Genomic DNA, 26,387 nt, shown 5'->3' on the forward strand with positions numbered 1-26,387 from the left:
AAATGTTAAAGGTAGCCTACAAGGAGGACAGTTGTGGAGAAGTCAGATGTTTCATTTTTCACCATTTGGCCTGAAGTAAGAATTTGGCTTCTTAAAATCTTCCTTGTATTTTTGAATTGGTAAATGTAATGTAATTTGCCATAGATATAACCATTGGCCAAAGTGATTCTTTATAAAATTACTTGTGAATTCAGATAATCTTTTTACTTCTTTTATTCAAAAGAAGTCTAATTTTGCATGTAATGTTTCAAGTGTTTGGGCCAATAGTATTTACCTAATTGATTTCAAATATTATTTACCAATTAAGAAAACATACACATTTAGACCTTCGTAATGATGGATTAAAAAGGGAGGAATTTCATCTGTATCTCCAACCTTTCCTTGCCTAAGTCTCTGATATTTGCCAAGTCTATGCAAATGTACTTAGCATCTTCTCCATCAGATAAAAAATAACATGTATGAAGATGAAACACCCAGCATAAGAATATATTTACGCATTATTCATATGGAAAATTTGAGTAGTATAGGATGATAATGAATTTTGTAGAATAAAGAAAAAATATTCCTTCATATTCATAATTAATCATATCTATATCTGTATAGATATATTAAATCATATGCATCTCATAAGTTATAATATTACAATAATATATTGGACTCTTTTTGCACAGTATTCCTGAAATGCTCAAGGGATTTGCACGTCGATTATCTCATTTGTTTACCCAACATTCCTGTGAGGTGGGAGCAGTTATCACACTGTGACATCTTTTTCAGAGGTAGTATTTTTTGAAGCTTCACTTTCAGCTACAGTATGGCTCATTTGATGACAGAAGGCAATTTTAGGGGAAACTGTAGATATACCACTGTGGATACCATCTGCTTAAAAATATTCTCCACAACGTATTCATCAGCATTGTATACTATATAACTTGGCTGCAGAGCTGTTTAAAGTTTCTTACCTCACAATTATATAAATATGAAGAAATTGGCTTAAGCCTGTGGATAGTAACATTGACAAAATTGGTAATGGGAGTGATGAAGATGGGAAAAAGGTAAAGCAAATTCAATGTAGTTCCTGATATCCAGAAGGATTTCAATAAAATGCACAGATTTCAATACACCACACTGAAAAATGGGGCCTTTGTTCTTTGTTTTTCCAGATAGAAAAGAAAACTGAAGGCTTTGCGAGATCTTTCAGTGAGACGCTTCTGACAGGTGATCAAATCATTGAACACTTCTTCCTGAAAAATAATGTTCAGATGTAGTCTAAGTATATGCCCTGTGACAGCATGAACATCCTTTCCTCTGTGTTGACATTCATTCTAATAATAGAAAATGTAGACAGAATATCTGACACCCCCTCCGAACCAAAAAAGACGTGACTTCATGTCTCTGACATAAAATTCTTATTAATGGAAATATTCTCATTGTTTAAAAATGGTTTTGAAACTGCCTTTTTACTTTTGATTATATGCTCCCAAAACATAAAGAAAGTGGTAGATAGAAACATGATGTAACTTAAGAAATAATGGTGTTATTCAATAAATTGTGAATGTTGCTTAGTAAGCTGATGGCCTCCCCTGTTATATCGTGACATTGATATATTTTTAAAATAAATATGTAGTTTTTCAGTGTTTCTATAAATAAGGGTACTTTAAAAAGTCATTAACTTATTAAGAAAATTTTCAAGCACAATCACAATAAAGTAGAAAGAATGATATTAAGACTTTAATTCTTAAGGCGTAGATATCCATCACCAACTGCCAATCTTATTTCATCTAGACCCTACCCAATTAACTACCTGCCAAGGCACATAGATTAAGGCCCCAAACATCATATAATTTATCAGTAAATATTTTATATATATCTCTAAAAGATATAGAATAATTTCTTAAAACAGAAACAATGTTATCAAACCTATCAAATATTAACATCAGTTTCCTTAATATCCTCAACTGAGTTAATTTTCCAGATTTCCCTAATTATGTATTTTTTTATTGTTTGTTCCCAGTAAGTCCATAGACTACAATCAGTTCATATCCTTACATCTCTTTTAATATGTACATTTACTATCCACTCATGTTTTTACTGCTTGCAACTTATTTTTAAAAGTAGCCTGTTCATTGTCATGTCAATGATTTTGCTCATTGTGTAGCTGTAGAGTCATTTTCAATTTCCTTCTACCGCCTGTATTTCCCTTACATTGATAGTGAGCTATTTAGATATATGACTCCTATTTGATAACATTCAGATTTGAATTTTTGACAAGAATATATAGTTTCTCCCTCATTGTAAAACTCCAAATCTTTGTAACAAAGTATCCATGAAAGAATATGACTTAGGGGCTAATGAAATCTGGATTGGATTTCAGTTCTACAACGTTTTATCTTTAGTGTCTGAACCTTGGCAAATCACAAACCCTATCTGTGACTCAGTTTCCACAAATACTCTTCCAATGTCTTCTTTCACTTCAGTGCATAAATTCAACTTGTCATTATTGAAACACATGACTTTTCCTCTGTAACTTTTCTGTTGGGATGGGAGGAATAATTCAGTTTTATAACGATTGGCAGGCAAACTTTCATAAAATCTTTAGCTAAATAATAACTATGTTACAGAGGTAAGAGCTATTGTCAAAACATGATTTTTTCTGACTAGCTAAAATTACACTCATCGATAAGAATTGCAAGGTACATTATTCATTTTCTTTTAACATTTTACAGAAAGGATAGGTGTTGGAACAGGCAAAGCATTGAAAAAAGAAAATTTACCAAAGACTTGGCCAAGTCAAAAGGCAATCCTAAACCCTTCTCTGAGTAGTCATGTGAGTGAATTAAATGCTGTTAATCTAGCAGCAGCTTCCAAGATGGTTTTCACACAGAGTCTGGTGCTGAAGGAGTTGCAGTGAAAGGGGTTTTTGATCTTTCTATTAAGTACATCTACCTAATGTCCTGGCTGTGTAACCTATCATGCTGTATATCAGAGTGGTAAAGGATTTCCAAAACACTTCTAAAAGACAGCTCTAGTTAACCCCATTTCAGTGAAAGAACTGTCACAAAACAAATATACCACGTGATAAAGGTGTACTGAGTAAAGAAAAGCCAAATAGAATAACAAAAGTCCTGAAAATCATATAATTTCAAAACTATTGAAGGAGTTGAAGATATTTAAACTGAAGACTAAGGCTTAGCATGGACCAAACACTTAATTCACAAAATAAACTGTCTTCGTAGATTTGACAAGGTGGATTGGAAATCATGAAGCATAATTACATTTGTATTAACCAAAAGTGAGAAAATTGGGCAAATAGGAAAGAGTTAAAAAGCAGCCTTGTTTTACTCAATATGTAAAAGAATTTTACAATCATTTGAGTTGACTCAAAACAAAATGGATACCTTTCAGGCGTCACTTAACTACCTGCAGCTAATGTTCACACAGATCGCAACATCGTAGAGCTGACTCTGAATCAAAGATGGAAGTTGTTCATCTATCAGTTTCTCTAGGATTCTGAGATTCTGCAAACTTCTGAAAATAGCATGTTTTGAAAGATATGCCTGAGAAAGACATTAGACAAAAAATAATAGCCCACATGTCAAAAGTACATTTATTTGGATAGTTTAATATAGGTATGGAGTCAGACTGGATAATTTCAGTGAAAATATATGTAAGACCAAAATTAGCCATTTCACTTTCTGTTTTGATTTTAAAAGATACAATCATTAACCTTTCTTACTCTGTTCTTTTAGGAAATCTACTGGTATGTTGTTAAAGCTGTCAGAGGGAGAGAAATGTTGGCAAGCCATCAATTGGCATATGTGAACAGGGATCCTGGCTCTGATCGTAAGGACAGACATTATGAATTGGAAGAGATGGTTTTGAAAACCACTGGGTTTGTTTTATTTATTTATTTGTTTGTTTATACTACAGCTGTAAGTCAAATGTTTAATTACTACTTGCTAAGGCTACTAAAACTGACTTAATTTTGTGAAGCGTGTCTAGATTAGAATGGTCTAGAATTTTCCATAATACATGCCTAAAAATGCAATATGTAAGGTACATAATCAATTACAGCCTTAAAATAATAATCATAATAACAACAAGCTAATAAAACTCGTAATAAAGCAGTCCCTCATGTTCACCTAAGCATGTCCTTTCAGAGAATTTCCTAGCTTTCTGTGGAGAATTAAACAGAGATGGGATTCCTTCCCTATTTCCATGCCTTCTCCCAAATATCCAGGCACTTAATCTTGACAATACAACCATCTTGTAGATTGAAGACCAAGAACTTATATAGCCCACTTATTTTTAAATAACTTTGACGCTCAGAAAAGAAAAATATCTATCAAGATATAGAAGCAATGATTAACTCCAGCTTGTCAAACTTTTACTCTGTTACTTATTTTCATAATGTTCTATGTGTATGTTCTTTTAACAGGAAAGAGCTATTATTAAATAAAGTTTAGGCATAACTACTGGCTTCCATCTGTAGGTAGTAATAGAAAAATAAATAACATCACAATAGTAAGTTAAGTAGACAAAAAAGGAAATATAAATTGGTATATTTTTTAAAAGTTAACAACATTTCTCTAATACATTAAAAATTACCATATGACTTTGACACAGAAATTTGTCTTTCAATAATTTAGCATAGGGATAAAATCACTTATTTTAAAAATATTTATGTACAGGATGGTTTATAATTTATAAAAATTAAATTAAATTAAATAGAAAAATTAAAAAGAACCAAACTAAATAATAAAAAATTGCTACTTATATATATAATTGATACATATATAATTTATATATAATTCATGTATAATTTGTATATATGTAATAATGCATTAAGGAAGTAAAATACTGTACAAACAAATAGTATATTGTAAGCTCAAATTTGGTGGTATGAGAAAGTGAGTTTTATACTCCAAGTGTAGTTTTCAGTTGGAAAATATGTGTAGTATGAATGATCCAAATGTGTATCCATTTATGCATTTATTTATTTTTTAATTTAGTGTTTATATGTTAATTTTGTAAGAAAAACATTCCAGTTTTTATTAAATTGATAAAGAAATGAATATTCCCCTTGAGGGAGAGTAGGGGTTGCTAGAAAGAGCGTCATTAGTGTAATTCTGAAATATTATGATTTCCCCAGATTTTTTCAAAGGCTTAAATCATCTACTCATATCAGATCTGTCACCTTTAGACCATTATTTAAATGATAGTTGAAATTGCTATGTCACATAGACAACTAGTCTATGAGACTTAAAATCGAAAAGCTCAAATGACTTTTTAACTTTCTTGGTGTGCTTCTGTCACACTTTGGCATGCTATTCAAAAGAATCACATTAAAGACATTTATTTAATACGTTGATATGAAACGATGGTATGAAACAACAAAAACAACACTGGTTTGAATTAAGATCTGCCCCTCACTAGTGGCATCATTTTAGGCAAATCAGCTCATTTCCTTTTCCAAAACAAAAGAGCTCACATTTTGTTATGCCTAAAATATTTTTATATCCTAAAATTCTATGTTTAGTATGTGGGAAAATAATTTTACTAGACATCAGGGCATAGGACTCAGGCAAAGCTCCTACCATAACTCATAAACATTGCTCAGAAAATTACCATGCAGTAGACAAAATTCAAAGGAGTGAAGATGTGATGAGATGGCTATAGACAAGAGAGAATAGTGTGCTTAAAGACTATAAATTAAAACTTTATTTTACAGAGTTTAAAAAATCATATTATAATTTTATGCTACATAATAGAAAAGGGAAGGAAGAAGGAATTAATACTACCTGAAATGCTGAACACACATCAAACCAACCATGTGTTATAACTCAACGTACTCCTCACAAATTGGGAACAAAATGTATGATTAGCCCCCTTTTACTGCTGGGGAAACAGGTGTAGAGCCGATAAGTAACATACAGCCCAAGTATGCTTAGAGGCAAATGTAGAAGCTAGGTTTTTGAATCATATCTAACTCCATAATGATTTTCCTTCCACTATGTTCTAACATGCTGCACTCTAGTGTTTCTACTGGATCTAAAGAGAGAGGATCAGATGAAGGAAGACGCATTTCTATTCTGCACTTCTGTGCTAAAAAGACCTAGACAAAGTCAGTCGTTTGTGAAAATCAAACCCGGCAAAAACAAAACATATGTAAATCATCATCAACATCATCTTCATCATCATCATCAACCTGAAACCTCTATCAGAGTAAGAAATATATTCAATGTGATTTTTGTCTACATGTGTAGTATGTTATCAGGGAAATATGCCTTCAGAGACATTGAAAGCTAGCTATTAAAAAAATATATCTTTAACTATTATGCTTTAGCTTAGTTCACTGTAGAAATGACCTATGTTTTTAAATGGTCAATTAAACACTTAAGATTACTAAGCCAAAGGAAAAAAATTTTTAGTGTGGAAGCTTATGCATTAGGCTAGCTCATAAACTAACAAACATATTTTTAAATGTGAAAATGAGTAGACATATGTAATAAGCCTGCTCAAATATCATGAAAGCAATTAAAAATATTTATAGACCATGTCTCGTGAAACCAAAATACAGCTCTTGTTTTTTTACGGGGATGACTTTATTGTAAATGATATAGTTAATGTCATACATTCATCATATTCTGTAGTAATTGATTTTTTTCCCTGTCTAGGATCTGTGATATAGTTTTAAGTAAAGTCAACAACAGTTAACATGATTAAAACTGTACTTTTAATAAGAATTTTATTCTACCATGTATTAATGTTTATTTTAAAATGTTCCTGTATTGTGGAGCCATGTGTATCTGGCCTGTTACAGTACCTAAGTTCTGTAATCATAGCACTCAAGGGAGATCATAATTTTTCTTCATGATATAGGAGGCATTCGACATTTCACTCAAAAGAAATCCTTTGATTCAAACTCCAAAGTAACTGGGAAGAAACTGTTGATAAAATTAAAAACTGAGAATTCATGAGTTTAAATTTTTTTCTTATTATCTACATTCAGAGTGAGTTCAAAATGAGTGACTAGGTCATAAATATCTTTGTCGTGACAGGGAAAAAAGAGCTCAAGTCAGTCAATGAGTCACATTTTTGAACTTCGAAAATTCTCTCTAAAACAGCAGCAATATTCTTTTGAATATATGACTTTCAAATCACCTTTTGAGCATATTGAAATCAATTAAACAATAAGTATATTCTCATTTACAAAAGAAATCAATCAGCTGTCATTTTTGATTGATTATTCTTAGTTGGAGTGGTATTTAATCCATGAATTTATTACACATTTTTCAACTACTATAAAATGGCATATGAATTAGAAATGATGTTTCATAGTACATGGACAAAAAAATCCACTTCTCTCACAACACTTTTTATGACGTCTTCCTTGAACCATGGGATCGGCTATTATTGAAAAAGGTAGATTATTTTTGTTAAGCATAAAACTGTAATGCCTGCTTTGCTATTAAGGACAAAAACACTAGCAAAAATTAAACCTAAATTATATGGCCAGGACAAATTAAGCTAACTGTATTGTGTGAATATGATCCACATGATTTTTTAAAAAGAACTTGCATGCTATTTTTCAGCGTAAAATATGCTGCATGGGACCCAAGAAATTTTTGTGAGTAGAGTCATCTAACTTGTACCCCAGTAACACTTTAGGTCTGATCGCTCTCATTGTTCTAAATATAGATCAGAAAAATACTTTCCACATCCACATTTTGAAATTATGGAATTGGAATCATCCTTAAGTAAGAGGTATGTTGGGTGTGGTCTGCCTAGATTGAAGAAAATTTTATCACTAGAGTTGTTTATAATTACTAGAATATGGTTATGATAAAATGTAGATGACATTTAGGCAGTGCTATTATCATTTTTAAATTTTTTACTCTCTTATTGCCTATACCAGGGAAGATTGCTTTCTCCCACCGCCACCCTTGGTCCCCCACCATGAGTATTTTTTATCAGTTTCCAAAATGTAAAATTCTCTCTCCTAAGAAAATTAAGGTAACCACATCATTTCCATTAAAAACGCAGCTAAGCAGGAAATTTATTTTGTCCATTGGCAGCCTCCTTCACTGTCACGTTTTGTTTCAAAGACCATGCTTCTCTATCATGCACTTAGCATTGCAGTGTTGTCTCTGAGAAGAAAAGAAAAGCAAGAACCACATGACAGTTGGAGGATGAGAATTTAAAAAAAGGGGATTTTACTGAATTTATGATTGTTCTCATAACAAGAAAGTAAAATTTTATTAAATGCATTTTATTCAGTTTGTTGTGAGCAAGTGTTGTCGAAATTGGCAAGGAGGTGGAACATGGTCACTGTATCCATTTCTGTGCCCATGGAAAGAGCGGGAAATTGATTATATTAACCCACAATTAAAGTTATGATTAAATAGCAAAAATATGTTTACAATGAGAGAAAGGGGCAGCATTTTTTTAGACTCTATTTTGTGCCATGGTTTGCAGTTAGCATGTCACATAAATTATCCCACATGATGTTCTCCAATATTTTCCAAAGTATTCATGGCTCTCTTCATTTTATCTCCATTTTGTAGGTAAGTAAACTGAAGATCAGAAAATTTTAATAACTTGCCAAAATTTCCATAGCTAGAAAGTGGTATACAGGATTTGTATCAAGAGTAGCCTGACTAAAAGTTTATCTTCTCATTGCACCAAAAGTGCAAAGATTTGATGAAATACACATATCAGAGTTGAGACTGAGAACCTAAAAAAGATCCTTTATGGGAAAATTAAGGCAATACTAAAAAATGGTAATTCTCACTATATATTCATTATATTTTAGTTTGTAGGGAAAGAATTAGTGTCTCTGATTAAGTAAGGCGGGGAAAATACTCAGGTATTATTTCACAGACTCACCTCAAGTAACTGTTATCAGCAAGGATCCAAATGATTTATCCAGCTGAAGTGTATTCATTGTGTGTGTGTGTGTGTGTGTGTGTGTGTGTTTGGTGGGGGGGGGGGGATTTACACTGAACATTTAGATGGAAAATCAACGATCTACATATAAATCTATAAATTGGTATTACAAAGTCAGAATTAAGACAACTTGTTTTTTGTTATAAAGCAATTAAACCATAGGAATCTGCATATTCTATTACAAATTTCACACTGTTTTGATTACACACTTCCCATGCCTGTTCTCATTGCATCCTGTGCTTTTTGAGACTAGCCGAGATTAAATGGGAGACAGTGTCTGACATATACAGGGTATGCTTAAAAAATATTTGCACAGTAAATGAAACAGCATCAACAGATAACAATATAAAATAAAGTTTAGAGTAATGACCCAGAGATCTCATGTTTTAATAATGATTCCATCAGAAAATTTCAACACTAAAAATATGATTGGCAATGGAAATTCATAGATATTTGGTTATACAGTTTTATTTTTCTTTGTTGTCTCTTAGAATAAAAGATATACCTCTTGGGAATATTATAGCAGGAAGAAGGAAACCATCAGATCGTATTATACTAAAATATTCTAAATTGCACTAATAAAATCATACACTTCCCTAAATATTATACTAATTAAACACCTACTCTCATAAAATCAACAAGAGAGAGAACAATATATTTACATTCTCTCCTATGGCAGAAGTTGTTGTGTAATTCCTTCTACGAAATGCTTTCCCCAAGTGATATACATATTTTGGGAGACATAGAAAACAAAAATATTCATAGAACGTACGGTAAATTTAAGAACATGTTGCTTTAGACTCATTATTCAAACACTTGTTATTTAGTGAAAATCTAGTCTTTTTTTTCTTTTGACTCAAACCTTCAAAAGGTCATTGGAAAATTATTGACCAATTCAATCTGCCAGTTATTCTGCAAACTCTATCCCATTTTTACATGAGAAATATAGTCACCTAAAATCTAAAAAATAAAGGAAGACACCTATCTCTCTGATCAAAATATTTTTTTAAATCAGACCTTAGAAAAATTACGCAGAAATGGTTAAACATATTTTGATCCAATTGTTTCTGCTTGCATGAAAAAACATTTGATAACGATGAACTAGACAACTAAGGTTTTTATAAAGTTTTCGAACTGTAATAAAATGCTGTACTGTAAATCCAAAATGACCTGCAAAACTCAGGGGGAAAGTGAATATGATCTCTTTCCAGTTCTTCTAGCAGAGACAATATAATTTTTGAACTTCCTGACAGCTCTATTGCTTTCTCTACCATGAGCTGGCAATGTGTTACCGGTGCCTTCATCAAGAAATGTTCTTTCACCTGACACTGCAAAGTCAAGATTTCACCTATCGTGTGTTTACGACCCTGTAGCTTGAAAAAAACACAGAGCAAAGTGAATTAAGCTGAAAATGGACAAGAATTAAAAGTTAATAGTAGCGAATTAGCATTCTCTTCGTGTTTTTTCATCTCTAAAACTGCTATTTTTAAAATCCTCTCTGATAAAAACATTTTCATTTTTAAACAGAAACATGTTTGTGCTGCATATGTAAAGACATGTAGAAAATTTAAATTCAGACTTCATGGAAGTAGTCTGAGCCTCTCAATCGTATTTAATACTTTAAAAGTTAACAAATAGCGATAAGTTGAATGAGAGGCAGTCAATGGGCAGAACACTACTGCCTGCCCATTTTTCTCTATTGACAATTTAAAATATGTGGCTGAAAATAACAGGAAATTAATTTCTTCCCTTCACAAATTATGAAAACAATGACATTTCCAGAGCTTTAAAAGGACACTCAAAAGAGTTCAGCAAAAATAGTTTTTATTATAACTGCAAATATCATGCTATATATTAAATGTTGTACTGATTGTCTTCACAAGCTTGCCTGTAATATTATGCTGCGGGACAAGGTATACAAAAATAAACGGAAAAAAGTTTGATTCAAATTTATGTCAAGTGTTTTGTTTGGAGAGTGTACTATACAAAACAATTAACTTAAAAGGATCAAGTCCATGAGGACAGGAAGACTATCAGAGGAGAATGCAAGGAAGGAAATGTTTTGCAGATGTACTGCATTTAAATTAATAAAATCTCATTAGGTTTTATGTTTGCCAATAACGGCTGGAAAAGTTACCATACATTGTAGGAACAATTACCCAAATCTTCACTGTCTCATTAGGTTTGTCATACTGTTTTCATTATAATACATTAGAACTTGCAAGTGAGCCTTCAGTAATGACATATTGTTCCAATTCTCCTTTCAGCAGGCTCTAAGATATTTTAGTATTTGTGCTATAAGCCAGCAGGTGTCTTCACTTTGCTTTTTCTGAATCAGTTTTATACACAGACCTCCAGACACAGAATGGAATGTAAAAGGGCTTTCAACAACCACATAAAACTGAGTCTGATTAGAGTAAAGCAATACACACTATTTTTATGATTTTATGGTAATTCAAGGCACTAAAAATGTGCACCTTTAGAGTATATGTCTGCTCTGGTAAGACCTGTTAGCGAAAGCTGTATTAATGTAGATAAACCATGCAGTATATAAAGTTTAAAGATTTGCATAACAAATGGAAGACATAGAGCTGATTTGAATATCTAAAGCATTATAAACTTCAATAAGAACAACCAACACTGTTTGAGCTTTCAAGGCACTTGCATTCAAATGAGAAAGATTTAAAAGGCTACGATTTTAAAAATGCTTTGAAGCTTCCTATTAAAGGTCTTAGGCAGCTCAAGGTTAAAATAAATATTGGATTTAAGGTGGGTGAGAAAAGATTTAGAAGCAATTTAAAGTAGAAATCACTTAGCAGTGAAATAGAATGAATGTTTATAGTTGGTGTAATTGTCACCTGACCTTCAAAAAACAAAGAACCACTCTAGCCCAGCCACAAGAATGGAAAACTTTAGCAAGGAGAGATGTCCAAATTTCTACTCTACTCATTCCTCATGATTACAGTAAATTATGACTCAGAAAATATTTTTCCTAGAAAAGTAAATGCCGTCTTCCAAAATGTAGCTGAATTTAAACATTTGAAACAATGAAAATCAAAATACTTGCTGATGCATCAAGCTTTGGTTATAGTAAAGTGGCATTGTATGAAGTGTTCTTTTTAAAGCAAATGATAGCTCACAGATATCTCATCCCATTGATGTGCCAAATAGGAAAACAAAACCTATTGCTAAATATGTTACAATAGTCTCAATAGTTCTGATGTGCTGATTGATGAGTCTTAGGCAATTTTTTCATCTTATGATTGGGGGGGTGTAGAGCCCAAACAACCAAACAAGAACAACCTCTTATATCAGAAGTAGTTTTAAAATTATCTAAAACTCTTTCACATTAATAATGTAAGAACATTATTTTGTATGATATATATGCATAAACCCATTTATAAGCATTTATATGTTACACCATGCCTGATTTAAAGTACAATTACCATAAAAATAGATAAATAAAAAGACATATTGTATATAAAGGAACAAAGTGCAGCCCTTCACACACGAGAGTTATGGTTTAATCAAAACCCTCTGATTAAAAATTACTTTCAGTTCTGCAGAAAGAATGGAACAAGTCATTCACACAACGGCTCATCTCCCACAGAAAGTCATTGGTAGCTTACCCATCACCACATGAGGATTCTTGTGAAGAGATGTGTGGCTCAATGTACTTTCCTTAGAATTCTGTTGTACCAGGGCATCATTTCAGTAGTGACCTAACATGTGAACTCAACAAAAAGCCTCTGCAACAAACTTTTAATTGAATGTATTAATGAAATATTTTTATTATTTGTATCTAATAGGTGAAAAAAAATTTTCTTCCAAGTATTTGTACTTAGTCTATTTTAAAACACCAATGTGTACATCCATGTACACATTGGTTATTATACATAATATTTGGAAATTAATTTATTTGTCAGTAAGCATGCTTGTTTTTAAAAGGACCCATCCAAAAGGTGAGAATTTCCAGATTAACTCAAAATCAAACAAGAATGGAACACATCTTGGTAGAGTCAAACACCTGAGTGAAAATAGTAGAACAGATTGGAAGATATTTGCAAAGCCCTTTGACTTAGAGAACTTAATTTGAATAGGATACAAAGAATGAGAAAATTTAGGCCTTCAACAGAGGTTTGCTTACTTTAAACGTCACTTGTCATACATATTCCATTCATAACTGAAGGAACTGAATGGCTGTTGCTATGCCATATTGCCCCATTACAGATTGCTTTATCTATAAACATGGATACTAAACATGGGTGACTAAGTGCCAGGTGTTTTCTTAGGTCCTTTACCTATTTTAGCTCATTTATTACAGTAGTTCTCTCTTATCCTTGGTTTCACTTTCAGTGGTTTCAGTTACCCATGGTCAATTATGGTCCAAAATATGAAATGGAAAATTCTAGAAATAAACAATTTGTAGGTTTTAAATTGCATTCTGTTATGAAAAGTATGATGGAATCTTGTTCCATCCTACTTCGTCCTGCCTGGCACATGAATCATCCCTTTGTTTAGCATATCCATGCTGTATACGCCGCCTGCCCATTAGTCACTTAGTAGCTGTCTAGGTTATCAGATCAGTTATCGCAGTATCTCAGTGCTTGTGTTCAAGTAACCCTATTTTACTTAATAATGGCCACAGAGTACGAGTAGTGATGCTGACAATTCAGCTAAAGGGAAACTGTAAAGTGCTTCAAGTGAAAAGGTGAAATTTCCTGACTTAATAAGAGAAAAAATGTCAAATGCGTAGGTTGCTAAGACCTACCATAACTTTTACTACAAGATATTGTTATAATTGCCCTATTTTATTACTAGTTATTGTTAATCTCTTACTGTGCCTAATTTATAAATTAAAATTTATCATATATATATATTTATAGGAAAAAGCATAGTATATATAGGGTTTGGTGCTATCCGCAGTTTCAGGCATCCATTGGGGGTCTTGGAACATATCGCCCAGGGACAAGAGGGGACTACTGTATAGCAAATTTATGAAGAAACTATCATTTTCATCATCATTCTTATTTATGGATGAGTAAACAAAGACACAAAGAAGCTAAGAATCTTGACCAAGGTCAGATAGCAAGTGCTTGAAATGAAATTTGAAACCAGATGACTTGGCTTTAAAGACCACATTCTTGACCACTATACATACAATCTTCTTAAGAATGCATTCATGGTCAATACGGATTATTTCATAGAATGATTTTTGAATCCTATTTCTAAACTCTCTCTCTACCTGTTCCTCTCCCTGTCTTTTGTTTCTCTCTCTCTGTATGTGTGCATGCAGACACACATGCAAGTTATTGATACACATTTAGCAATGGCTTTTTCCCCTACCAGTCACACAAATGGTACAATATGTTTATGAGCCATTATCTGCTTTGAAAACATGTGCTATCACCATAACCAAGTGGGATTTATCTGAGGTATGCAATGCTGGTTCAACATTTAAAAAATCAATTAATATAATTTATCTTATCAAGAGACTAAAAAAGAAAAATCACATGATCACATCAACAGATGCAGGAAAAGCGTTTGATAAAAATCCAACACCATTCATGGTTAGAAACTCTCAATAATCTAGAAATAAGGAGGAATATCTTTAACTCAATAGTGATACCTACAAAAAATCATCATGCTTGATGAGAAACAGTTTTCCCAGTAGGTCAGCAGCAGGGCAAGGATGTTCTCTCTCACCACCACTTTTCAATATCATACTTGAAGTTTTAGCTAATGCAATAATACAAATAAAGAAAACAAAAAGAATACAGATTGGGATGGAAAATATAAAACTGTCTTTATTCACAGATAACATGAGTGCTTACGTAGAAACTCTAAAAGAATCAACAACAGCAAAAATACTCCTGAAATGAATTAGCAATTACTGCAAGTTTGCAGAATACAAGGTTAATATACAAAAGCCAGTTGCATTCCTATATACCAGCAATGAACAAGTAGAATGTGAAATTAAACTACAATATCATTTACACTACAAAAATGAAGTAATTGGATATAAATCTAAGAAACTATGTACAAGATCTGCATAAGGAAAACTATAATACTCTGATGAAAGAAATCAAAGAATGAAATAAATGGAGAGATACTCCATGCTCATAAATAGGAAGACTCAATATTGTCAAAATATCAGTTTTTCTCAACTTAATCTGTAGATTAAACACAATTTCCACCGTAAAACCAGCAAATTATTTTGTAAATATCAACAAACCGAATCTAAAGTTAACATAGGCAAAAGACCCATAATAGCCAACACAATATCAAAGAAGAACAAAGTTGGAGGACTAATACTATTAAATTTGAAGACTTCCTACAAATCTCCAGTAATCAAGACAGTGTGATATTCATGAAAGAATAGACAAATAGATCAATGGAAGAGAATAGAGAGCCCAAAATTAGACCCACATAAATGAGGTCAACTGATCTTTGACAAAGGAGTAAAGGTAATACGCTGGAGAAAATAGTCTTCTAAACAAATAATGCTGGAACTGTACATTAAAAAAAAAGGATCTAGACACAGATCTACAGAAGATGAATCCAGACAGAGACTCTTCACAAAAATTAACTCAAAATGGATCATAAGTCTAAATGTAAAACACAAAACTACAAAACTCTAAGAAGATAGTAGCTGAGAAAATCTAGTCGATCTTGGGTTTGGCAGTGTTTTTTTAGCTATAACGCCAAAGATATAATCCATGAAAGAAATAATTGATAACCTGGACTTTACTAAAATTTAAAGTTTATGATCTCTGAAAGACACTGTCAAGAGAATTTTTAAAATGCCATATTTTGGAGAAAATATTTGCAAAAGACATATCTGGTAAAGGACTGTTATCCAAAACACACACAAGACTCTTAAAACTCAACAATAAGAAATCAACCAATCTGACTGAAAAATGGGCAAAAGACCTTAACAGACGTCACCAAAGAAGATATACAGGGGCCAGCTCCATGGCCAAGTGGTTAAGTTCAGCACTCTACTTCGGCAGCCCCAGGTTTCACTGGTTCAGATCCTGGGTGCAGACAGGGCACCACTCATCAGGCCATGCTGAGGTGGTGTCCCACATGCCACAACTAGAAGGACCCACAACTAAAATATACAACTATGTACTAGGTAGATTTGGGGAGAAAAAGCAGGGAAAGAAAAAAAGAAGATTGGCAACAGTTGTTAGCTCAGGTGCCATCTAACAAAAAAAAAGAAGGTATATGGATGGCAAATAAGCATATGAAAATATGCCTGTAATATGTAATTAGGGAAATGCAAATTAAAACAGCAATGAGATAGCACTATATACTTATTAGTATGGCCAAAATCTGAAACACCAACACTAAATATTGGCAAGGATGTAGAGTAACAGGAACTCTCATTCAATGCTGGTGGGAACACAAAATGAAATAGCCACTTTGGAAGACAAACAGTTTCTTACAAAACTAAACATACGTTAAACATATGATCCAGCAATTGTTCCTTCTGGTATTCATCTAATGGGGTTGAAAACTTATGTCCACACAAAAACTTCCACATGGATGTTTATAGCAGCTTTATTCACAATTGCCAAAACTTGAAGGCAATCAAGTTACAGGTGAACAGAAAAATACACTGTGGTACATGCAGACAATGGAATATTATACAGCACTAAAAACAAATGAGCTTTGAAGACATGAAAAGACATGGTGGAAACTTAAGTGAATATTACTAAGTGAGAAGAAGCCAAAAGCCAGTATGAAAAGTTTACATACTATATGATTTTAACTATAAGACATTCTGGAAAAGATAAAACCACAGAGACAGTAAAAAGATCAGTGGTGCCAGGGGTTAGGAGGTAGGGCGGGACAAAGAGGCAGAGCAGAGAGGATTTTCAGGGCAGTGAAACTACTCTGTGTGAAACTATAATGGTGGATAATTATATACTTGTCCAAATCCATAGAATATACAACAGCAAGATTGAAATGTAATGTAAACTATGGACTTGGAGTGATTATGACGTGTCAGTTGGGTTCATCAACTGTAACAAGTGTATCACTCTGGTGGGCAATGTTGATAATAGGGGAGGCTGTGTGTGGGAGCAGGGGGCTTATGGGAAATCTCTGTAGCTTCCCCTTAATTTTGCGGTGAACACAAAGCTGCTCTAGAAAATAAAGCCCATTATAAAACAAAAATTTGTCAATCTTTCCATATATGTGCACGAGATGAAGAGACCATGAAGAGGTTAGTTTTTTAAAGATCTCCATTCTTTAGCTACTATAGACTGAATATTTGTGTCCCCTCTCCCTACTTTGAAATTCATATATTCATATGAAGGTGGAGCCCTCATTAACGGCATTAGTACTCTTATTAAAAGAGACCCCAGAGAGCCAGCTTGTCCCTTCCACCATGTGAAGATACAAAGAGCAGTCTCTAACCCAGAAGCCACCCCTCATTTTACCATGCTGGCATCTCCAGAACTAAAAGAAAGACATTTCTTCTGTTTATAAGCCACCCAGTTTATGGGATTTTGCTATAGGAGCCCAAGAAGACTAAGGCATTAGCCTATGATAAGAACACCATAAAAGTCCCAGCATTCTTCCAAACCCCTCTTTTCAGTTATCCTTTGTGCAAATCTAAGCTATTTGAAACAGCTGGGACAGCTTCTTGGCAAAACAGGGTGGTTGAGGTCAAAGATCGCTACTCCTTCAGCTCAGCTGTGGAGACTTGGCAAACAAGATTTGTATATAGGAATGAATGTATTTCCTCGTATTCTTTTTGTTTTTCTATTACAAGTATCAAAGTTTCTAAATAAGACTACTACATGAAAAAAGTATGTGGAAATACAAGGTAATTGAAAGGAATGGCATGATATGTTCATCAAGAATCTTCTAGTTATTCTGTACCCCTGCTAAACTCCTATAGCAGCTTTAAAAATTTCTCCCAGTAAAAATCTTAGCCTTGGCTACCTATAAGAGCAATAATATATAATTATGTTTATACTAGTTCATACAATGGTCAGTCTTACTTTGAGGCTGGAGAAATGAGGCAAATATGAATATATTATTCAATATATTCCTTGATGATTTTTATGCACAAACATATACATACACACGTGGTTTAGATATTAAATTTTCAATTAGTGACCTGTAAGCGATAAATATAAAACATTAAATATTTCGGTTGAACGACTTTTTTATACTATGGTATAAGACAAAAAACTCATAGGAATGTACCATGTCTAATCTCATTGCTGCTATTAATGGACTCTATAACTTTGATCAAGTTACATTAACTTCTTTAGGCCTCTTTTCTAGTTTTACTATTCCATTTTCAACTCTAAAATTGCAGTAACTTTGCTTTCTAATCTTTTCTTAAAAATTATTTTTATAAATTGTTCCCGTTTATAGGTTGTTCTATGTACTTTTTGTGTAATTTCTATTAGCCAGTATTTCGAATTAGAGTGAGATACTCTTTAAAAAAAAACTTTAGTTGTCCATGTAATCTAAGGATTGGAAGATATTTAAAAATTGACATTATTGTTAGCATTTCTCTGTTTCATTCCCTGCAGATTAAATAAGCCTAATACTCTTAGTCTATTCACGTATAAACTCTCTCCCCCTGGGTCCAGAACTTACATGGACTTTGAAAATGGTTTATGTAAATTAATTTGTACTTAGATATACTTTTAGGTGAAGGCATACTCTATTATAACTTCATTCCTTAAAAAATAAAACAAACAAAACTTTGTCTTGATTTTATTTTTCTTTTAAAGTCAAGAAGCAAATAAAATGTTGCTTCAAGCCAGTATTCAGCAGGCCTCTGTAGGTTTGTCTTTGTTTGTTATCCAAGTTGTAAGAGGACAATGGAGGTAAGAAAATAGAAGCAAATAGCTTGCCACTTTATTGGGAAAACTACTCATTTCTCTTGCAGTTGGGATCTGAGCATTTACTGGAGAGTGTCCTTGTTCATTTGCCTTTATAATGTTTTCCTGTATATCTCTTTTGGGCTTGTCCGCATCTCATTAGATCATTTAGTTTTATGTTGCATTTATAATACAACAAATGACTCAATATAAATTGACCAAAATTGAGAAATACCATAGAATTGAAAGTAACAAAATTGTGACGGAATGGAAAGGATCTATAATAAGTAAAATAGTATACTAAATACTTTTCATCTTATTTACAAATACACTACTCACTATAAAAAATTTTTTAACTTTTAAAGTTAATCAATTTTAGGTCTGTCAAGTTCTATGACATGGATGTTTATCTGCCTTTCTTGATTGCAGCTGAGCTCTTAAGGGAAAAACTAGTTTTCTCCAGAGATTTCGACTACTTTATTTTAATTAGGTCTTTTTTTTTTTTAATGGACTTTTGGTTTTGGAATTAGCAAATGTAAGTGTTTTAAAAATGTAAGATATAAATTCTATCATCTCTCAGTTACTCCCAGGAATAAAGAGAAGCGATACAGATATTCCAGTAAAGGAGAGGATCCAAGAATAATTACTTTTCACTTTGAAATAGACTATGTTGTATTGTTCCCAGGCAGAATGTCCTTTTTAAATATAGTTTTTTCAGTTTCATGTAAAATTTGTTTGCATTTGCTGAATATACACTGAGGGGGTGGTGCCTGACTCCAGTCTGCATATGGTGAAATGCATGGGCAGTATACATCATAGCTAGAATCTCATCTGTAAACTTCTTCAGACAGGTAACCAGTAATGATAGGAATGAAGCAACGGTAGCTATATTTAATCAAGGAGTCATTGTTTTTAGGTTTTAAAATGTTACTTTTATTATAGGATTGCAAGGAATACAATTTTAAATTCTTTCGAGAACACTTTTACTCATTAAGCTAAATAATTTCAGTTTCCCATAAAAATAACTCTACACTCCTTTTTCAAGAGAGATACCTTTTAGCACTTAATGAATTTCTCCATTACTTTTTGTCTGCTGCATTCTATGGCAAAGCTTACTAAAAGTCGTAATACAGTGGAAAGGCAAATTCAACCAAAAGCAATCTTGTTTTATTATGTTCAAAAAACCACTTTTAATACAACTTTGTTTTTGGAATCAGTTACGACAAATGCAATTTTCTACAGGGCTATTGTTCAGAATGATGAACCACATATATACACATCTGGCCACCTGAAAAGAGAATCCAGGAAAATTTGAAGGTACTCCCACAGAAACAACATTTGATGAATAGAGCCTTTTATCATCTTCTCTATACTCCTACCAAAATGAAAGGGCAAAATATCTCTGAAAATTTGTAGAGCAGTCACATATTCATTGCAAGCCACCACCAGAGATGCTTAACAGAACACTATATCCTACCAACTTGTGATTGCAAACAAGTCAAAGGCTTATATTATGAACAATATCACCAGAAAACAGTAAACTTCATGATATAAATGTCAGCTTGACATGATGTATTAGTGTGCCACCCCCAAATATTATTCTTTAGATGTTGTGGCAGAGAATGTTCACTTCAGCAAAATATATAGGGACTTATGACCTTTTGAATTTAACATACCACAGGGGATACTACCCAGTAACTATGAAAAAAATTAACAAATTCTGGATTAGAGCTCCAATACTAAAAAGGCATTAAATAAATGAAATTGCCCAAGGTTTTGGTGAGTTACAAGTTCTGGAGGCTGTGTATGAGAACTGTAACATAACTCATTATAGCTTCGGGCACTAATAAGTTATGAGGCACTCGCATGTATGAGATAAACCCCATAACTTACTGAAGTCTATATCATCCCTTCATTATATCTAGGGACATGTGGAATAGCTGAAATTCAGCTCAAAACCCTGAAGTTCAGTAATAAAAGTGAATAGATCAGCACATCTATTGATTTTGCTGTCTTTTCTGTGTTTTTTGTTATCCTACTTCCTTTTAACATCTGAAAGATTCCAGCATTTTTCTTCTGAGCTCCTTCCATGTTGGCATTTTAGATATGCTGGCAAACATCAAAATAAACTAGGTTTCTGCTTTGCTTTCCTCTCAAGTGTAATTATATTAGTCAGTCAAAAATCTAGGTACTTTCTTCTTCTAACAAATACAATGTATTACTTTCCTCCAAAGTCAGAACTGTGGAGACAAATTCAAAATCCATACACATATCATAATTATGGTGACAAAGAAATAGAAGTGTGAGAAAATAATGCAGCATATTTTAATAAAGGTATAAAGGGTTTTTTGATTAATAAAGAACTTAAGAAATGGAATAACAGAAATCAATCATATATAAGAAAGCATCCTATATTGCTCACCTCTGAAACGTGTAAATCTACATGTACTCAGGCCTTAAAAAAACGGAATGACCATAGAATGTCTTTAAATTCTGTATTTATAGAGTTTAATGTGAACTTCTGTACACTGGGAGAAGGCAATATAGGTGAAATTTCTGTTCTATTAGTCTAAAAAAGATATCATAGTGTAAGAATCATAAAGATAGCCTAGATGAGATTCAAACTTTTAAGTAAGAAAAGGATCACAAGCATGTCATTCAAAAAGATAATGCAAATAATTAAAGCTAATAAATTTTATCATTCAGTTTTATCCCTAAAGGAAAACTAAATGGAAATATTTGCCTTTCTCAACAAATCTCTACATAGTACTCAACAACATCCAAACGCAGGTGGCGGAGGATATAGATTTAGTGGAGAACCAAAGTCAAGAGCAGTCTGGGCCCAGATGTTGTCACTAGTGTGAGGTGGGGGTTCAATCAGTGGCTGTTTGAAGTCAGAAGTCTGTCAGGGCTTAAAGAGTCTGAGCTCAAGTCATGGACTAGGGAGTCCAGATTATTGTGGTTAAAAATAAGCCAAGGATTTGGGGACCAAAATGCTGAAATAGATTTCAATTGATATCTGCATAAAATAAACATCTGTGGAAACAGAGACCATATCTAGCCCCACTACTACTTGGATATAATAAAGGTTTTGATGAACTCAGATTCATATCTGAAAAAGTGCATAATTTGGGTATGTTTTAAGCATTAAAATTTAATATGACAAAGAAACTGTCTCAATGAATCCAGAGCAAATAGAATGGATTCCTTCAGGATGTTGTAATAGCTTTAGAAAATATAGTCCTAAATTAAAAATGAGGTAATCTACTTGAAGTTTGAAACTCAAAACAACTTCTTTTTTCTGGAAACTCTTTTAAAAATGATTACTTTCTTGGTAAGCTCATAAAAGAACATTTAACTCATTATATAGTAGTTGCACTATACTATTAAAAGAATTATAGAATCTAAATTTCTATTGTGACTCTGTTTACGAGAAGAGCATTTCTAAGTTCTAACAGAGAGTGATAGGAAAACTGAGACTCACTGTCCTCAGTCAAAACCACAGGAAATAGGGGCCGGCCCCATGGCCAAGTGGTTAAAGTTCTGCATGCTCCACTTTGGCGATCTGAGTTCACAGGTTTGGATCCCAGGTAAAGACCTACTCCACTCATCGGCCATGCTGTGGAGGCATCACCCATGTAAAGTGGAGGAAGAATGACACAGATGATAACTCAGGACTAATCTTCCTCAACCAAAAAAAAAAAAAAAGGATGATTGGCAATGGATGTTAGCTCAGGGCGAATCTTCCTCACCCCCCAAAAAAAATCCCCACAGGAAATAAAGCATATATCTGCAGAAGAGGTTCTTTTCCCTTAGGAGAAGAAAACTAAGCTACACATACACACTCATCCACACTATATCCATAGTGTAATAGGATTTGAAGCAAGGAAGAGGGTTCATGGATTAGGAGGTGCGATTGAGCCTTAGGTGGGCTGGAGATTATGGCAGCTTTCAGGGATTGAGCACTCCAGTTGGAGGTGAGTCCACTCTATGACATCAGGCGTTGGATTTCCTTCTAAGTTGCTTTGGTTGGTAAGCAAGGACTATGGTGGAACCAGGATGGACTTGTGACTCTTGTTGAAAAAGAAAGCTTTCCAAGTGGGGAAGAGTGTCCATATTTGCTCTTGGAATAATTTTAGCAAGAGAAGAAGCACCAAGAGCTTCAGCTCCCAGAGCACAAGAGCTGGAGATCTTTTCAAAGAAGATTACAAGCTTTGATTTATTGAACAGAGGCCTTCTAAGGAAGCAATCATCTCTAAGATAGAGGTGAATTTTTATCAGTGTTGAGATGGACAAACTTCAAAGATGGGAGTTTTTCAAACATTAAACATTCATAATGATTTATGGTGCTGACTGGGTAGTTTTATATTCTCAGTGATTGTTTAAAATGCCACAGACATATTTATCTTCACCAAAATCCTCTCTTATTTATTCCAATCTTTACATATTAAAGGAGGATAAAATATAGAAACAAAGGCTATTCATAGAGTGACCGTACACTCCATTTTGCCTGGGGCAGTCTCAGTTGAAACATATTGTCTTGACGTAATTATTGATTGCCCTCCCTTTCACTTCACAATTGTCCTGATTTGGATGATAAACTATATGATATGATCATACCAATTGTTAGATCCCAAATGACACTAAATTGACAAATGTTGAAGATCTCCTAGTACTTTCAATCCACTCCTTTCAGCCTACTTATGTACTTAGACTATTAATTAATATTTTATCACTCTCAGTTAAATAATCCAGCACAAAGTGTTATTTGTATCATGTTTCATTAGTTTTACCAGGATCAAGATAGTGTCACAAACATTTAGAAACAGAAGGGCAAAAATAAGAGAGGTCGTTACAATTCTTAATCAAATAAAAGTCTGCATTGCAGTTCTCCGGGCGAGAGGCAACCTAATCTTATCATTTCTACTCATCCAACTACTGTTCTTAGAAATGTTTATGTGCTGCTGCAGATAATGAAGAAGTTGATCTAATTGAAATTCTGGTATTTAATAAAAACAGAAGCTAAATAAAATAAGATCTCATAACCACATCTACTCTGCTGCTTTGCTAGTTACGGTATTCATTCTTTTGTGATTTTCTTCTCTGCAGTATAACATAATGTACTACAGTACTATAGGCTATCAACACACAATGAATCCTACATAAAAGGAAGGAGAACTTTGATCACACAGAACATAATAAGATAATCTGCATGTATCCCAAAGCATTTGAAATAATGTCTCTGCTTTTCATTGCCTGTTGTATTTTGATAACAGACCACTGAAAAAGACGGTTGTTGAGGGACTCTAATAATGAACAAGAATGTCATGTCTAGTTACTTGCTTTGTGTTATATATTTTATTCTTTGATTAATTTCTACAAGCCTTTCATTATCACTAATAAGACTATTTATTATGGCTTTTTCCCCCATGTGTATGGTGCGATTATTGACAATACAAAAAAAAAAAAAGAAATCACTCCTCTGCCTGAAACCTCTCACTAGATCCGTGCTAAGGATTGAATGGTCCCCCTCCCAAATTCATATATTGAAATCTTAACCCCCAAGGAGATGTTATTTGGAGGTGGGATGGTGATTAGGTCAGGAGGGCTCTGCGCTCATGAATGGGATTAGTGTCCTTACAAAAGGGACACTGGAGAGATCCTTCTGCTCCACCTTGAGGACACAGTAAGAAGGCACCATCTATGAGGAAGCAGGCCTTCACCAAACACTGAGTCTGCTGGTGCCACGGTCTTGGACTTCCTAGTCTCTGGAACTATGAGAAATAAATGTTTGTTGTTTATAAGCCATCCTGTCTGCGGTGTTTTGTTGCAGCAGCCCAAATTGAGTAAAACATTCCCATTCACTTGAATTATGAAGACTAAATTGTAGAGATCACATGGCTTACAAGGCACGTTAAAACTTGCACCACTACTGGTAAACTAGCCTCACTGAATACTTGTAGTCATGCTCTCTCAGATATCATTGCCTATGAACATGCTGTTCCCTGTGCCTGGAAGTCTCTCCTCTCTTTAAAGAAGAGTCTCCAGCTCTTTTTTACCTAGATAGCTACTTTTTTTTTCAATATCAATTCAAGTGTCAGTTCCTCACAATAGTTTCCTCAACTGATCCCCTATTCTCCCCATCTAGATACGCTTTCAATATCTTCCATAGCACTTCTGTTAATACAACTTTCCACATTCTATGTATGTGTCTCTCACTAGGCCATATGATTCTTAAGGAAAGGGACTAAGCCATCCAACTATTTATCCCATCTTCTTGCACAAAGCAAAGGACATAGTAGATGGTCAATTATTAGTTATTCATTAATGACTGAATAGAAGAATAGTAAATTATAACTAGTAATGCTACAGAATTAAAGAAATTTATTCATTCATTCATTTCAAAATCATAATTTGAGTACCTACTCTATTTCCAGAAAACTTCCTGGCAGTTCATCGGAAAATTATTGCAAGATGACTGAATTTCTGCCTGTAAGTTTATCTAGTGAAGTAACTCATAGTCTAGATTTTGCTTTTTGTGATTTAAAATCTAAGCAGAAAATGAGGAAATGGTAAAATGCAGGTTACAAAAATGGAACTTACAAAAAAACACACTTATTTCTCTTAATGTCAAAGTTTAAAAAATTGATTACCTTTATCTTCATCTTTTGATACAGAGATAGATAGAACATTTGATATTCATGCTGTGTGTTTTAGAAATGCTAGCGTACTTGATACTCATAAAATCCTGTAGGGTATAACATCTCCAAGATATGACCCCAAGTCTGAGTTCATGCTCTTCGCCAATGAACTGAACTCATTCCAAAGTTTTAAGCTACAATATATTGGGTGCTTAAACGCTTTATATATATCATTTTGTTTACCCCTCACAATAATGCCCTGAATTATAGTATTGCCACCATTTTACACATTAAAATGACTTTTCCAAGGTCACACATTTCAAATAGGAGACTTTGGATTTCATAACCTCGCATGCATCTATTATGTTTTTATTTGTGGAAATTTTAATTTATTTATATTAATTTCTCTCTGGGTGGCGTTTCTTCTTATTTATAATTTACAGGTTTGGAGAATTTAAATCTGTCATTTGGCAACTGGCAAAATTCTCACTTTCTTAATATATGAGTCATTCTTTCAAGGGATAATTTGAAAAAGTAATAAACTGTTCATTGTGAATAGAAAAGAAAAATTAATTATAAAACAGAAACAGAGAAGTTTATAAATTGTTGCTTGTTGCTTATTGTATTCTCCATAAAACATTGGGAAACATAAACTAATAACATCAGTCCTGAATCTTATAAAGACATGATAAATTGGAAATGGCTAGAGAGGTGAAATAAAAAGGAAACCTTATATATAGCAATTTACCCATCTGTTCTGTAAATTTCTAAGAAAACATTAATTTTGTTATAGTAGTAATGGCCCTTCTTTAAATACTTCAATTAAAATGGAAAAATCTTTCCAGTGTCCAGAACATTGTAGAAAAAGAAGAAAACCATCTGAAAAATCGTATTTAGAAAAACATACCTTCTGTCACTTAACCAGTGTAGTTCTGAAATTATTTAA

Source organism: Equus asinus, chromosome 11 (assembly GCF_041296235.1).
Source record: "Equus asinus isolate D_3611 breed Donkey chromosome 11, EquAss-T2T_v2, whole genome shotgun sequence".
NCBI classification, from domain to species: Eukaryota; Metazoa; Chordata; class Mammalia; order Perissodactyla; family Equidae; genus Equus; species Equus asinus.